General features: G+C 35.9%; 1 long non-coding RNA gene across 1 annotated transcript in view; it reads left to right on the top strand.

Annotated features, from left to right (window-relative positions):
* Window positions 1-7,569: 7,569 nt before the first annotated feature.
* The window catches only part of LOC141371354 (uncharacterized), a 29,240-nt gene continuing 19,570 nt past the window's right edge, over window positions 7,570-17,239 (top strand). Inside the window, exons 1-2 of the long non-coding RNA XR_012376253.1 lie at window positions 7,570-7,882; window positions 14,993-15,068. This is a non-coding gene — a long non-coding RNA (uncharacterized lncRNA). The remainder of the gene's footprint in view (window positions 7,883-14,992; window positions 15,069-17,239) is intronic.

Genomic DNA, 17,239 nt, shown 5'->3' with positions numbered 1-17,239 from the left:
ACTTATATATTGCTTTGGTGACCCATGGCAGGTTTTGATTCATAATGTTCTCCAGTGTCAATTGTTTCTCCGTAGTTAGTAATTTCAAATTTAATTTTCTCCATAATTTATAAATCATTTAGGCTTTTTTTCCTTTATGTGGAAATATTTGTGGAGACAGATCTAAGAGTTTTTCTTAATTATTAATGTTAGTCTCTGTTGTTTGGAATCTGTTAAGATTTCCTTTGTAGTCTACAAAGTCAAAATGTGGGAAATTTCAATATATTAGGAAATCATAAACACACACACATATATAAACTTAGTAACGTCCTATTTATTATCTTTTAATCTGGCTTGTCAGTTATCCTATTTAAATACTTAATATACTTTTTTTCTACTTAAACTGTCAGTTTCTTTTTTGTGTATGATGCCTGTGAACTTAACTATTTTTTATTTAGCTATAATGAATATATAACTTTTGTAAGGTGTAAAATATGTTGATTTGATACACTTATATAGTAATATGATTACCATCATAGTGTTAGCTAATACCTCTATCACTCACATAACTATCACTTGTTTTTGTAGTGAGACCATTTGTTATACAGTCTCTTAGCAACTTTAAGCATCTAATAAATTGTAGTTGACTATATTCACTATTCTGTCCATTAGATCTCCAGAACTTACTCAACTTCTAGTTGCAAGTTTATACCATTTGACCAACATCTCTCCAACTTTCCCCTCCCCTGAGCCTTCGGCTACTCTCTGTTTCTGTGAGTTCAGCTTTCTTGGATTTCACATCCTAGTGCTCTCATACAGTATCTGTCTGCCTTTGTCTGGCTTATCTCCCTTGGCACAATGCTTTCAAGGTCCATCCCTGTTGTCTCAAATGGCAGGATTTCCTTCTTTCTCATGGTGAAATAATAATCCATTGTGTATGTATGTGTGCATATATACACCACATGTTCTTTATCCATTCATCCACTGACAGAGACTTAGGTTGTTTCCGTATCTTGGTCGTTGTGAATCATGCTGCAATAAACATAGGAATGAATAGCTCTTTTTGAAATCCTGGTTTAATTTTCCTTGGGTATATATACCTGACATTGGGATTTCTGGATTGCTTAGTAGTTCAATTTTTAATTTTTGGAAGAACTGTCATACTATACCAATTTACATTCCATCAGATTGTAAATTTCTGAGAAGCGTGTCTGATCATTGCAGACTTGCCATCTTCTCTTTACAGTCTTTTGATGTTTAAGAGTTATATTTTGAAGCTCTTCATAGTATATTAAGGTTTATGTATTTTCATATATTCTTGTGGACTGTAACTTTGATAAATACCAAATACTTTTTGAATTTCTCCTTTAATGTGATTTCTCAGAAACTGATATTTTACACCATAATGACTTTTATTAGTATATTTCTTGATAGGTCTTACCTGCTTTTACCGAACTCTCCATTTTTATTTTCTTGGTAGGCATGTGTGCCTTTTGTGACGAGCATATGCTTGAGATGTTTTCCCTACCCTCTGAGTTCCTTCTCAGTTTTAAGTGGGTTAAAGCTGTAGTTTGAATACTCCAGCTTTTCCACTGTGCCCATTTCTGTTCCTATCTGTTGACATTTATGTCCCAATCCAAAGTTAATTTATAAGATGTTTAAGGATTGATAATATATATATATGTATGTTATATGCTGCTGCAATTCTCTGGGGATTAATTATATTTAAAGTCTTACTATAGTGATTTTCTTTCTATTGGTGTTGATTATCCTGTTCATTAAATTTTGTGCCTCTGTTCTGTACTTGATTTCTAAGATGATGCTATTTGTTTTGGAGATCATATTCATACTTCACATTTCCTGCTAGCTTACATGTGTAATTGGGTCCATTTAAGAAATTCTGCTTCCAGTGATTGTGACTACCCTGGTGAGGAGATTTCTGGGCAAGGACTCCCTGACTTCATCCAGGTTCTTACTGACCTTGGGAAGACTAGCCCTGGTTAAACTGTGAGGCCGAATGAACCATTACTATTGTGGTTCTCATCAAGTCACACTGGTCACCATACCAGTTCTACCTTTTCTCTATCTACCACCTCACCATGAGTGGATTGCCTCTCTAGTTACTGCCTCTTCTCACTGAAGTCCTATCCAGTGTAGGTTTTAGCCTTTGGTTCTGTTCCTCACTCTGTTTATGTCCACCTTCTAACTTTTGCACATCATATCATTTCTAGTATTTGGGGGAAATGTCTCTTTTGTAATCACTAATATAACAGAAATGGCCCCCCTCACATGATATAGAGTTGTTGCTGAGATATGGCTGCCCCCAAGGGATTGCATTCCCCAATCGTGTTGCATCCTGATAGGATCATACATATGTTTCTCTCCAGAGAAATGTAAATAGAAATACATTATGAAGATGGTTATGATTCAAGTGTATCTTTCCCATCTTTTCTTTCTGCATACAACAGCTTGTTGCAGGGGACAGCATAGCTCCAGGGAATGGCAGAAACAAATATAGGAGCCAAGTTACCTGAATTATCTAATGGGCCAATGAACCTAACCAACCCAGAACATGTGCAACAACATTGTACTGTTGCATAAGCAAGAAATAAACTTGAATTATATGAAGCCAATGAAATATTGCATAGTTTATATCAAGGCTTTTAAAATTACCCTAAATTATATCAGTGATACAGATTTAATTTCCATAAAAAATATATGTCCAGTATTTTCTATGGACTTTGAATTGGAATATGTACTTAATTTTATATATTGATTTAATCTTGCTCAATTCTCTTTTACATATATTTAAACATTCCTTTCAAATGTTTAAGCAGTGTTTTTTTATAATGCTGAAACTTTGAATATTTTCCTATATTTCTTCAGTATGATAAGGGATTTTTAATATCTGATGGTCATTTTTGAGATAGGGAAGAAATATAATTTGTCCAAGAATGTTGATGTATTTAATATATGATTAACGTCTTAATAAGAACATAGGCTCTTAAGAAATACATGGTTATGATATCTTTCTAAGATATTATAACCACCAGTGTCTAGATCAAACAGATGACACAATCTCCGTTACACACACACACTCACACACACATACACACACTCTATATAAACAGCACTGTTTATTTTTTATTTTGTTTTATTTTTAAGATTTTATTTATTTATTTGACAGAGAGAGAGTGAGCGAGAGCAGGAACACAAGCAGGGGGAGTGGGAGAGGGAGAAGCAGGCTTCCTGCCGAGCAGGGAGCCCGATGTGGGACTCGATTCCAGGACCCTGGGATCATGACCTGAGCCGAAGGCAGACGCTTAACAACTGAGCCACCCAAGTGCCCTGTTGAGAGGTTTTTGATTACTGACTCAATCTTCTTACTAATAATTGGTCTGTTCAGATTTTCTGTTCATGATTATATTTTGGTAAGTTTTATGTTTCTAGGAATTTATCCATTTCTTCTAGCTTGTCCAAGTTGTTAGCAAATAATTGTTTATAGTAGTCTCTTACATTCCTTACTACTGTGTTATCAGTTATATCATGTCTTCTTCCATTTCTCATTTACTAGAGTGCTCTCTTTTTCTGGGTGAGGCCATTTAAAGGTTTTTCTATTTTGTATATTTAAAAAAAAAACAGCTCTTAGTTGCATTGATCTTTTTATTGTCATTTTAGTTTCTATTTCATTTCTTCTCTGATCTTTATTTCTTTCCTTCTAACTCTGGACTAGTTTGTTCTCCTTTTACTAGTTCCTTGAGGTATAAAGTTAGAATGTTTATTTAAGACACTTCTTTTTGCTTAAAGTGAGCATTTATCACTATAAAATTCCTTCTGAGAATTGCTTTTGCTGTAGCTCATAATTCTTGGTATATTTCTATTTTAATTTGTCTCAAAATATTTTTGATTTCTCCTTTGATTTCTTCCTTGACTTACTGGTTGTTCAAGAGCATGATGTTTAACCTTTACCTATTTGTAAATTTTCCAGTTTTCATCATTTAATCAAATTTATAGTTCCATGCCATTGTAGTTGGAGAAGATGTTTGATATGATTTAAATCTTGTTCAATTTATTAAGACTTATTTTGTGGTCTAATTATATATCTTAGAGAATGTTCCATGGGTGCTTGAGAAGAATGTACATTCTGTTTGGGGATGGAATGTTCTGTTTTTATCTGTTAAATCCATCTGATCTAATGTGTTTAAGACCAACATGTCTATTGATTTTTGTCTGGAAGATATATCCATTGATGGATGTTGGTATTAAATTTCCCTATTATTTATTAGATTGTTGTCCTTTTCACCCTCTAGGTCTGTAGATCTTTCCTTATATATTTAGGTGCTCTTTATGTTGGGTGCATAAATATTTACAAATGTTATATCCTCTTGTTAGATTGACCCCTTTATCATAGACATAATGACCTTCTTTTTCTTTTATTACAGTCTTTCTCTTAAAGTCTATTTTGTCTGATACAAGCATGGTTACCCTCCTCTTTCCTCTGATTTCCACTGAATATCTTTCCCCACCCCCACTTTATTTTCAGTCTGTGTGTATTTTTTACATTTGGGGTAAGTCTCTTGTAGGCAGCATATATTATGGATCTTGTTTTTTGTTTTTTTTGTTTTGTTTTTTATATCCTCAGCTACTCCATGTTTCCTGCTTGGAGAATTTAACCCATCTGCATTTAAATTATTGCAGGTATATATTTATTGCCATTTAATTAATTGTTTTCTGGCTGTTTTGTAATTCCTTTCTTCTCTTGCTCTCTCCCTTGTGATTCGATGATTTATTCATAGTGGTATACTTAGATTCCTTTCTCTTTAACAGCGTATTGTAAGTTTATAACAACTTAAGGTTGAATGCATTCTAAAACTATATTTTTTCTCTCCCACCAAGTTTTATGTTTTGATACCACAATTGACATCTTTTTATCTGGTACATACATTGTTGTGCTATTGTACCAAATTACTATGGAGTTTTTTTTTTTAAGGTTTTATTTATTTGACAGAGAGAGACACAGCGAGAGAGGGAACACAAGCAGGGGGAGGGGGAGAGGGAGAAGCAGGCTTCCTGCAGAGCCGGGAGCCCAATGCGGGGCTCAATCCCAGAACCCTGGGATCATGACCTGAGCCGAAGGCAGATACTTAATGACTGAGCCACCAGTCACCCCTACAATGTAGTTATTTTTACTACTTTTGTACTTTAATCCTAATAATAACATTACAATAATAGAATATTCTGAATTTTACTATATATTTACCTTTACCAGTGAAATGTATACTTTATGTTTCCGTGTTACTAATTAGCACCCTTTCATTTCGACTTAAAGAAGTCCCTTTAACATGTATTGTAAGGCCAGTCTAGTGATGAGAAACTTCTTTAGCTTTTTCTTGTATGGAAAATTCTTTCTCCCTTTCAGTTCTGAAAGACAACTTTGTGAGTTGGAGTATTCTTGGTTGAAGATTGTGTTGTTGTTTTGTTTTTCCTTTAACACTTTGAATATATAGTCCCACTCTCCACTGGCCTGAAAAGTTTCTGCTGAAAAATATGCTGATAATAATCTAATGGGCATTTTTCTCTTGATGCTTTTAAGTTTCTCTCCTTGTCGGGCGCCTGGGTGGCTCAGGTGGTTAAGCGACTGCCTTCGGCTCAGGCCATGATCCTGGAGTCCCGGCATTGAGTCCCGCATCGGGCTCCCTGCTCGGCGGGGAATCTGTTTCTCCCTCTGATCCTCTTCCCTCTTGTGCTCTCTCTCTCTCATTCGCTCTTTCTCAAATAAATAAAATCTTTAAAAAAAAAAAAAAGATTCTCTCCTTGTCTTTAACTTTGGGGAAATTAATTATAATATGTCTTGGTATGGGCCTCTTGGATTTTCTCTTGTTTGGAACTTCACAGGATTCCTAAATCTGGATGTCTGTTTTCTTCCCCAGGATAATGAACTTTTCAGGCATAATTTTTCCAAATACTTTTCTGCTCCATTCTTCTCCTTCCGGAATCCCTATAGTACAGATATCAGTCCAGTTGATGTTATCCTTTAAGTCCTTTAAGCCACCTTGTCTTTTTCATTCTTTGTCTTTTTTTGCTACTCTATCTGAATGAGTGTCCCTGTCCTGTCTTTGAGTACACTGATCTTTTCTTCTGCTTTACCTAGTCTGCTGTTGAACCTCTGTGTTGTATTTTTCAGTTGTTATTTTATCTTTTAGTTCTGTGATTTCCATTCAGTAGTTATATTTTTTGTTGTTTTGTCAAAATTTTCACTTTGGGGGCACCTGGGTGGCTCAGTTGTTTAAGCATCTGCCTTCTGCTCGGGTCATGATCCCAGCGTCCTGGGATGGAGCCCCATGTCGAGCTCCCTGCCTAGCAGGGAGTCTGCTTTTCCCTCTGCCCCTCCCCCTACCCACTCCTGCTCTCAAATAAAAAATCTTTTAAAAAAAATTTTAACTTTGTGAGGGGAAGGGGGTGAGGGGATGGGTTGGCCTGGTGATGGGTATTAAAGAGGGCATGTTCTGCATGGAGCACTGGGTTTTATGCACAAACAATGAATCATGGAACACTACATCAAAAACTAATGATGTAATGTATGGTGATTAACATAACAATAAAAAAATTAAAAAAAATTTTAACTTTGTTAATGCATTGTTCTTCTGACCTCAGTGAGCATATTTATGATCATTATTTTGAACTCTTCATCAAATCATTTATATTTCTGTTTCAGTAAGGATTTTTCTGAGGTTTTTATCTTGTTTACCCACTTGGAAGATGTTCCTCCATCTCTTCATTTTCCTGTGATTGGTTTGTGTTAGATAAAACAGTCACCTCTCAGTTTTTCACTGTGGCCTCTTGTAGGAGATAAAAGTTATTGTTTACCCCTGTCCTAGCTGTTAGTTGTCTCTCCAGTCTTGTGATTATCCAAAGAGCCTTTGTTCTTAGTGGCTTTATAGCAGTTAGGGTATTCCAGGACTTGTCAGTATCCCAAAAGGGAGGAACTCAGTATCTAGATTCAGTCTCAATAGAAGATGGACCCATAGGCAGCAGTTTTTAAAGTATGCAAATATAACTCTTTTAAGGGAAAACTGGGGCATGGGTATTTCTGTCTTTCCCTGTGCAGTGATCCTTGGGGTGATAGTCCATGAAGAATGCTTGCTTGTTACCATTCTGTTGAAGCTGTGGACACAAGCTTTCCTCACCACCAGAGCCAGACTATCAAGGGATATCTATCTTTCCTGGGGAGCAGCCACAAAACCTGGGGCTTAAATATGTACATAAGCTCCTCTCTCAAATATAAAAGTGACTGGGATAAGTCAGGGCAAGAGTGCAAAGATGGTCCCTGCTGGCCTCCCTAGTATCTGGAGAGAATTGTTGACCCCTAGATGTGTGTTTAATTAGAAGCCTGCTCCTTAGACCGCAGTTACGATGATAGGCTAACAGGACTCTTTCATGGGAAGACTGGGTGTTTCTGTCTTCTGCCTCGGCACTGTGCCCTATGGTAGTAGCCAATTAAACACTGTGTCTCCACTTGTGACTGTTCCATGAGATCACAAAGTGTTCTGTATGTAGCTGTAGATTCAGTATGTCCATGGGAGGAGGCAAGTATGGGATCCTCCTCCATCACCATCTTGAACCAGGATCCCGAGTGCTTTTAAAAAAAAAGATATATAACTAAAATGTATTTGACCCAGTTTTGGATTTTGAGGAGGAAAAGGTAACTCTACATGAGATTCTCTCTAAATACCATTTATCTAGACATGTAGCTTTCAAGGGAAGAGATACAAAGAGGACAACAGGGTCTTCCTTAAGGTGGAGGAGGTAAGAGTACCTCCCAAAAAATGCTTCTTTCTTCTGTATTCAAAACTAAGACCTGTGGAATTCTTCTTAATGAGAAGAATTGGAATCAAACCTTCTGGTAAGTTAATTCCTCAATGTCTTTCCCAGAATTATCATGTTTAAGAACTGAGATGCCCAGGTTGAATACGATCTGCCTGTCTGTGGTAAAAATACAAGTATCCAAAAGAAGTACATTACCCAAATACCTTTCCAAGTAAGTGCACTGAACTGGGGGATAATACTGTGTGTCATAGGCATTATAAATTCTAGAAACACAGGAGCTATATTTTCTAAATTTCATTCATGGTAGCAAGAGAAGACAAAATGGCAGATTTCAGCAAGTTCAGTATATATTATCCATAGACCAAGAAAATTAATTAAGAAAACCCCAGCACATATAAAGACAAATGGAAAAAAATGGAAAATTATTAGGAGCATTAATGACAAGGACTCACTTATTTGGTATTAGAAAGCCCAACATGTCTTCCATAAAATAAACAAAATCTTTAGAACTTCCTGGGGTAATTTTTTCCCCCATTTTATTGATGTAATTGAAATACAACACTGTGACTTACGTATATTGTAAATTGATTACCACAAAAGCTGAGTTCACATTTGCCATTTCATATAGATAAAATAAAAAGAAAGCAAAAAAATTCATATGCATCATGTTAGTGTTACTTACACTCATTCCCCATCCTTCCCTACTTTTGGTAACCACAAATCTGATCTTTTTTTATTATTATTATTCATTCTATATAAGATTCTACCAAAAAGTGAAATCACACAGTATTTGTCTAGTTTAGTCTGACTTAGTTCACTTAGCAAAATGCCTTTGAGGTCCACCCACGTTACTACAAATGGCAGGATGCCCTCACTTTTTAGGGCTAAACAATATTCCCCTGTTTGTGTGTATGTGTGTATGTCAAAACTTTTATTCATCCATCCAATGATGGATACTGATGTTTCCATGTCTTTGCTATTGTAAATAATGCTGTTACAAACATGGTGGTAGAGATAATTTTTGTTTATTTTAGATATATTCCCAGAAGTAGAAATGCTGGATTATGTGGTAGTTTTATTTTTTGAGGAGCCCTCATACTGTTTTCCATAGTGGCTGTCCCATTGTATAATCCCCCTAACAATGCACAAGTGTTCCTTTTCCCTACATTCTCACCAGCATTTGTTATCTGTCTTTTTGATGATGCCCAACAGACATGAGGTGATATCTTCTTGTGGTTTTGATTTTTATTTCTGTGATGACTAATGATGTTGAGCATCTTTTTGTATACCTCTCAGTCTCTTGTTTGTCTTCTTTGTAAAGATTTCTTTTGCTGTGAAGAAACTGGTATGACGTAGTTCCACTCTTTATTTTCCATTTTATTACGTGTGCTTCAGATGACATATCCAAAGAATCATTGCCAAGATCCATGTCAAGGACATTTTTTCCTATCCTTTCTTCTAGGACTTTTATGGTTTCAGGTCTTACATTTAAGTCTTTAATCCAGTTTGAGTTCATTTTCATGAGTGGTATAAGATAGGGGTCTAGTTTCATTCTTTCATATGTGAATATCCAATTTTCTGCGCACCATTTATTGAAGAGACTGTCTTTTCTCCTTTGAGTTTCCTTGGCTCCCTTGTCAAATATTAGTTGACAGTACGTGTTTCAGTTTATTTCTGAGCTGTCAATTCTATTCCATGGGCCACTTTGTCTGTTTTTATGCCAGTAGTATAGTGTTTAGATAGGTATAGCTTGCAGTCAGGAAGGGTGATACCTCCTTCTTTGTTCTTTCTCAGAATTGTTAAGGCTATTTGGGGTCTTTTGTGGTTCCATATAAATTTTAAGAATGTCTCTCTTTCCCTTTTCTTTAAAAAATTGCCAAAAAAAGAAAAAAGGGATCTTGATAGAGATCGCATTGAATCTGTTAATGGATTTTGGTAGTATAGACATTTTAACAATATCATTTCTTCTGATCCATGAATCCTGGATACTTTTCACCAGTGTCTTATAGTTTTCAGAGTAGAGATCTTTCACTACCCAGGTTAAGTTTATTCCTAAGTATTTTATTGTTCTCAATGTTAATGTAAATGCCATTGTTTTATTTATTTTTCAAATAATTCATTGTTATTGTATGCAAAGGCTCCTGACATTTATATATGTTAATTTTATATCCTGCAACTTGACATTTTTTATTGTCTAATATTTAGGATTTTCTATATATAAAATCATGTCATCTGCAAATAGAGACAATTTTATTTCCTCCTTTCCAATTATGTTTCCTTTGTTTCTTTTTCTTGCCTTATTGTTCCAGTGAGGACTTTTAGTACATTATGTTGAATAGGAGTGGTAAGATTGGGCACCCTTGTCTTAATCCTGATCTTAGAGGAAAAGCTCTAAGTGAGTGAGTATGATGTTAACACTGGATTTGTCATATATAGTCTTTTGTATAGAAGGAATGTACCTCAACATAATAAATTTGTTAAGTTTTTTTATCATAAATCAGTAGTGAATTTTGTCAGTAGTGAGGAGATAATTTTTTGTCTTTCATTCTAATGTGATGGATCATGTTGATTGATTAGATATATGTTGAATTATCTTTGTATCCCAGGTAATCCCATTTGATCATGGTGAATGATACCTATAATGTGGTGTTGAATTCAATTTGCTCATTTTATTGATAATTTTTGTATCTATATTGATCAGAGATAGGAATCTATAGTTTTCTAGTAATGTCCTTTTCCATCTTTGGTAGCAGGGTGATGCAGGCCTCATAAAATGAGTTTGGAAATGTTTCCCCCTCTTTGATTTTTTGGAAGAGTTTGAGAAGGAATTGTGTTGGTTCTTTAAATGTTTGTTAAAATGTACCAGTGAAGACATTTGGTTCTGGCTTTTCCTTATTGGGAGATTTTTTATTTCTCACTAGTAATTGGTCTATTCAGACTTACTATCTCTTTCTGATAGTATGTTCTAAGAATTTTTCATTTCTTTAGGTTGTCCAGTATATTGACATATAGTTGTTCATAGCAGCCTCTTATGTTTTGTATTTCTGTAATGTTGCTGTTGTGATGTCTCCTTTCATGTCTATAATTTTTGTTTTCTGTGTTTTCTTTTTCCTCAGTTAGTCTAGCTAAAGATTTGTTGATTTTGTTTATCTTTTCTATTGTTTCCCTATTATGTCCTTCTCTCTGCTAGTTTTGGGCTTAGTTTATTCTTCTTTTCCTTGTTCTCTAAGGCATAGCTTTAGGTTATTTGCGCTATTTCTTGCTTGTTAATGTAGGCATTGATGAACTTCCCTCTTAGAATTGCTTTCATGGCATCACTTAAGTTTTTGAATGTTGTATTTACATTTGATTTGTCTAAAGATACCTCTCCCCACCCCTTTAACTGGTTCTTTGGCTCTTCAGGAGTGTGTTAATTTCTAGGTATTTGTGGATTTTTGAGTTTTCCCCTTGTTTATTTTTCGTTTTATAACATTCTGATCAGAGAGATGTGGTATGATTTCATTCTTCTTAATTTATTAAGACTTGTTTCATGGTCTAACATATGGCCTATCCTATGTTAGGATAATGTTAGAGAATTTTCCGTGTGCACTTGAAAAGAATGTGTATTTTGCTGTATTCAGATAAAAGTTTCTAGATTGGTCTATTGGGTCTACACTTTTGTTCTAATCCCATTTCCTTATTGATTCTTAGATGATCTATTCATTTTTGGGAGAGGGGTATCCAATTTTATAATGATTTATAACTGTTAAATCTACTTGATGGAGTGACCCCTTTTTCATTATGTAATGATCTTCTTTGCTCTTTTTACCATTTAAAAATTGTTGTGGCTGATATAACTATAGCTACCTCTGCTTTCTTTGATTAACATTTGCTTGAAATCTTTTTCCATTGCTTCACTCTATGTGCACCCTTAATGCTGAAGAGAGTCTCTTCTTGGCAACATATCATTGGAACTTTTTTTTTTTTAAATCCATTCAGCCATTCTATGTCTTTGGAGAATTTGATCTGCTTAAAATAATTCTTGATACGTAAGGATTTACTCTTGTCATTTTGTAGATCCATTGTTCCTTGCTTCTTTTCCTGTGTTTTGTGTTTTGATGTCTTGTGCTTTCTTTGACTTTATCACATTCTTTTATATATTTACTACACATCTTTCCTTTGTGGTTACCATGAGGCTTACATAAAATATCCTCAAATTACAACACCCTAACTTCTCCTCCCCCTTACATTTTAGGTTATTATTGTGTAATAATAACAGATTACCACAGTTTATTTTTTACTATGTTTTTTTAACTTTTAAATTTAATTTGAAAATGATTTACATACCACCATAACCATATGACAGAATCCAACTTTGATTATATATGTACTATGACCAGTGGGTTTTACCCTGCCTTCTTATATTTTTATGATGTTAATGAGTATCATTTTATTGCTATTCAAGGAATACCCTTTAGAGTTTCTTACAAGGCAGGTCAGATCTAGTGGTTATGAATTCCCTCAGCTTTTGTTTGTTTGGGAAAGTCTTCATCCCTCCTTTATTTCTAAAGAATAGCATTGCCATGTACAGTATTCTTGGTTGACAGATTTTTTTTAATATTTTGAATATGTCATTTCATGATCTGAACTGAAAAGTTTCTTTTGGGAAATCTCCCAATAGTCTTATTAGGGGTTCACTTATATTTGAGTTCTTTCTTTTCTCTTACTGCTTTTAAATTACTTGACTTTTGACCATTTAATTATAATGTGTCTTGATGGAGCCCTATTTGGGGGTCTTTAGAGCCTCTTGGATCTAGAGGTCTATTTCTCATCCCAGGTTTGGGAAGTTTGGGGCCATTAGTGCTTTAAATACACTTTCTATCCCTTTCTCTTCTCTTCCTGGAATTCTTGTAATGTGAATATTGTTTCTTTTCATTGTGTCTTATGTGTCCCATAGGCATTCTTCAGTCTTTTTGTTCCTCTCGTGGGATAATTTCCAATGTTCCATTTTCAGGTTGCTGATTTTCTAGTCCAATAAGCTTCCTTAAGAGGATTATTTTGAGTTCATTGACAGTTCATAGATTTCTAAGATCAGTTATTAGTTTTTTTAATAGTGTTATACTTATCTGCTTTTTGTGATCCCCTTGATTTATTACATTGATATCTATACATTTGAGTAAGTGATCTCCTCTTCCAGACTTTTCCAGATTTGCTTTGTTAGAGACAGTTCTTTACTTGTCAGCTTACTTTGGATTTCTGGATGTGTTGGCAGGTAGGGACTAATTTTCATCAAGGTAACTAAGTTCTGAGGTCATATGGGGGGGGCATTGTGTGCCCTGGCTTGGGCAGAAATCCTGGCTGTAGGACCTTGAGTCAGGCTTATCAGATGGCTGGGACAGGGTGTGATACTCAACAATAGATGGGACTATAAATTAGCTTCTCTGCCCCACTGAGGCAGCAAGACAGGACCCAGCGCCTACACAGTTATCAGGTAAGAGTGTACACTGAATATCGTAGTCAAGTGGGACCACTGGTTTTGCTCTACAGACAGGAAAAGCCTTCAGTTTTGTAGTCTTCAAGTGCCACTGTAAGCTCTGTAGTTTCCTGGGTGCTCTGGTAAGGTTTCTGGGTTGGTGGGCCAAAGGCTGAATTTTTTCCCTAACTGGGCACAGGAGAAGCAGCTCCAAGGTTACTAATGTTCTTTGTGGTCTTAAGTTAACCTATGCCCTGAGTTCCCTGCTTGAACAGGACTACTGTTTTTGCTCTAGGGGTGTTGAGCAGTGCCCACACTCGGCTTGAGACTTGCAGGGTTATAGACCTTCCATGTATTCTTGCCACCTCTTTCTCTCAAATGGGGCTGCGGCTACACTCCACTGTAGGTAGGGCTATGACTTACTTTGCCTGGGTATGCGCAGATCAGGCTACAGCACCAGTGAAATTCCTGGCGTGCGGACCTGAATTATGTAGACCTGCACCTCACTGAGTTCCCTGGTCAGAGAGCAAATGAGTAAAACCAGTGATGGGAATACAACTTGTGTCAGAAAAAAGGGGAAGTGTTCCCAATTCTTCCCTCCAGAGCCCAGTTGGATTCCCAGGGATGAAACCAGAGTAGGGGTTCCTACAAAATGACAATGCTGGGGGTTGGAGGACAGTTGCTGGAACTCACTCCAGTGGTCCCTTTTTGAACAGGGGTCTCAGGAGAGACCCCTTAGTGTGGTGTCAGGATGGCTTGGGCAACGTGATCACTGTGTAGCTGCTTTTCTTACCTTTCTAATGCAGTCTGTCCTGGTCTCTGTGTTACATGGGGGTGCTTCAGCCTCACGCCCATGTTCTGTGACTCCCTCAGTAGCATCTTGTCTGTAAATAGTTGTGAGGGTGACTGAAGTCTGTAATGACAAATGTCTCCATTTTGGTGACATAATACCTCTCTCTTTGGAGGCAGTTCTTAAATACTCTGGTGGTTATTTTTTAGTTTATTTGTTTTCAGTCAAAACTAAAATAATAGTGTCTAATCGAGTAATGTGGACCTAGCTTTGACCTTCTTTACTTGAAGGTCTTTTCAGATTGTGAAGCAGTTCCTAATTGTCCAGTCTGCCATTATATTATGAAGAACATGAAACATTTTCCTTTACCACCAATGTAAGCATATCAAAGTAAAACTGATAGAATTCTAAGGATTAAACAAGTATGCTGGGAAGAATATTAATTTAGGACTTAAACAGAAACCTAAAATTGTGATTTTTTTTTTTTTGGTATTATACAAGTCAAACTCAGCAAGCCTCAGATGCCTCTGCTATGAAAAAGATATTAAAAGGATGAAATAAATATACATAGGTGGTAATAAATATCAGTATACAGATGTAGTAAGGAAGGTTAATAGCTAAAACTTTTGTGGGTGCAATGTCACTTTGGTTTTATCTGACCGGAAGAAATGACGAGAAACCTTAGAGTAGGCCCACTATATGATTTTTCACCAAGACCAGAAATGATATACATCAATTCAATTCATATTACTCTGGTAATCAAAACTAGTCACATGACTAAATACAGATGCCAAGTCTGGGAAATTGCTAATCAGGTAGCCGTTGCTGCTGTGAGTCTTAAGTTTTCATAGCCCAGGAATTAGAACATTGGATTTAGCAGTTACAAAAGGAAAATTTACCTGTTTTGTTCCATTTCTCCTTTCATTATTTTCCTTTTTTTCCAGGTCCTAGAGCCAGACCTCATCCTGTTTTCTTTGGATATTCCTGGAAGCTAATTATCTTTTAAACAAGTATCAGAAGGTATGCAAAAGTGTTACTGTGTTACAACTGACCATATGTATTTCAATAGAATCTAAAAGATAAACTTATTTTAGAATCAAGACATTTATACAGGTACTTAATTAGCTATAACCTTCTGACCCCAAAAATAAATCATAATCACCATGTTCATCTTGAAGCAGAAAATGGTATCATAAAGGTATTTATGAGTAACACATATTATGCATTGTGGGGAGGCCTTAGATTACTTTTCTATAAAAGTACTGAATAAGCTACTTGGAAGGAAGCTAATGAGAACAGGTACTGGTTACTTACAAATTTTAAATTGAAAACTTTAAAAATCTTTTTATGGAACAGGAACTAGAAAAAAAAACTCAAACATGCCCAGGGAACATTAAATTATGCAAATTAAAGTTAACATCTAGATATACTTTTTTGTGGTAATTAATTGCAATATTTTGTTCAACAAAAAAATCAACATAACAAAATTTTAAGAAAGTAAGATTCAAACACTGTTAAATCGATTTCTGGAATCTCAGTGCAAGTAATTAACTGCTGGAAAACACACACACTACTGTACAATCACATAAACCAGACACTCAGGGGTGAACGTGCCAAAGAAAAATGAAGACAGATTTAAGCAAGAATAAAAACAGTAAATGAAAATTGCAGTATTATTGAGATCTAAAAGGTCCTAACAGTTCTACATGCAGCGTCTGTAGCATGAAGGAACACAATTATTTACATATAAACGGTCTGCTTACATACAACGATCACATAAGTGTCTACATTATACTGCAAATGTCATGCAAGAAATACAACTGATTGATATGCAGAATGTTTGCCAGGATGGTGACAGCCAAAGTAAGTTCAAAGTCACAGGAAATGTTGTCATCAGCCTAGTGTAAAAATGTACAATTACTTGCTATTCTCTTTCTGTTTAAAGGTGACTACTATCTTTTCCCTAGGCTACTTGTTCACTGTAGCTTATTATCATTACAAAGTATTAAAATGGATTAGCTTTCCCATATTGTGTTCCTATTGGGAAGGGCATGTTTTAGACAGCTCACTGACAAGATTTTTGAAAAAGCATTTATTTCTCTACCAAAAATTACCAGACAGCTTGTTTTTGAGAATAAAAATCTCTAAATTGTATGCTTGCAAATTCTTCTTTCCTGATAAGTTCATTTAATGTAAAAAAAAAAGAGAGAGAAGTGAGCAGTATCTAATTAATATCTTCTAATGCCCAACTAATGTCAAGCATGACTCCAATTTATAACTGAACTATATTTTTACATTGAAAAATTCAATTACATTTACTGACAGACTTTGAAATGCCACATTATTTATATTGGCAAACTTTGCAGGCTCACGGTATATTTATTAACATTCTTTCCACAGAATAAAGCATATATACAATACAGATCACTGCATTCTTCATTTTTTAATCTTTCAAAGTGATATGTATATCTACCAGAGCAGCAAGGGGCTGCTTCATCCTAAGAGAGCCAAAAGACCAAATGGAGGCAGGCATTAATGTGCCCCTTCCTTTTAATTCTCCAGGCAAAACAAGGTAACCTTGACATTTCACTATCCTCTCTGGCTCCTGCTTTTTTTACTCTTTCTCTGGTGCTTCCCCCTCAGCCCCTCCCCACTCCATCCCTGTTCCTACAAGCATACAGTACAACCATAGGGCCCTCTGTGCACACATCAACAATTTTGAGCTGTGAAGAGGTTCAATTGCCACATTGGTGACTCAGTTGCAATGCACAAATCATTTACTACGATAGCTTAAGGACATGACAATGACAGAGAGACATCTGGGATGGGAGGCAAAAAAAGGGGGGGTTTATTCACAGCTGGTACATTAGTCCTGCTAGCCACTAGACCACCACAGTGTCCCCAGTTTCCTTTCCCTTTTTTTCTGCCTGCTTCCTGCTGTCAGCTGCCAGAAGATATCTGTTCTCACCCTTTGCTGAATGAAAAGGTGCTAATGCATGACTTCAGGATATGTCAGAACATACAGTACTTACAAGTGTTTGGAGATGCAGCCAACCTGACCATGGGGAAAAGAAATGAGTAACCAAAGAGCAATTGTCTTGAAAAGGGCGATTCCTTTTCTTTGTACACAGTAGGGGTCTTCCTTAGCTTTAAGTCACCTAGTTCCCTTTCCCTGCACAAGATATCCAATG

This window comes from Callorhinus ursinus, unplaced genomic scaffold (genome assembly GCF_003265705.2).
Source record: "Callorhinus ursinus isolate GAN/ISIS: 27379988/994484 unplaced genomic scaffold, GSC_fseal_2.0 scaffold3, whole genome shotgun sequence".
Taxonomy (NCBI): domain Eukaryota; kingdom Metazoa; phylum Chordata; class Mammalia; order Carnivora; family Otariidae; genus Callorhinus; species Callorhinus ursinus.
This window is presented reverse-complemented; position numbering and strand designations above follow the sequence as displayed.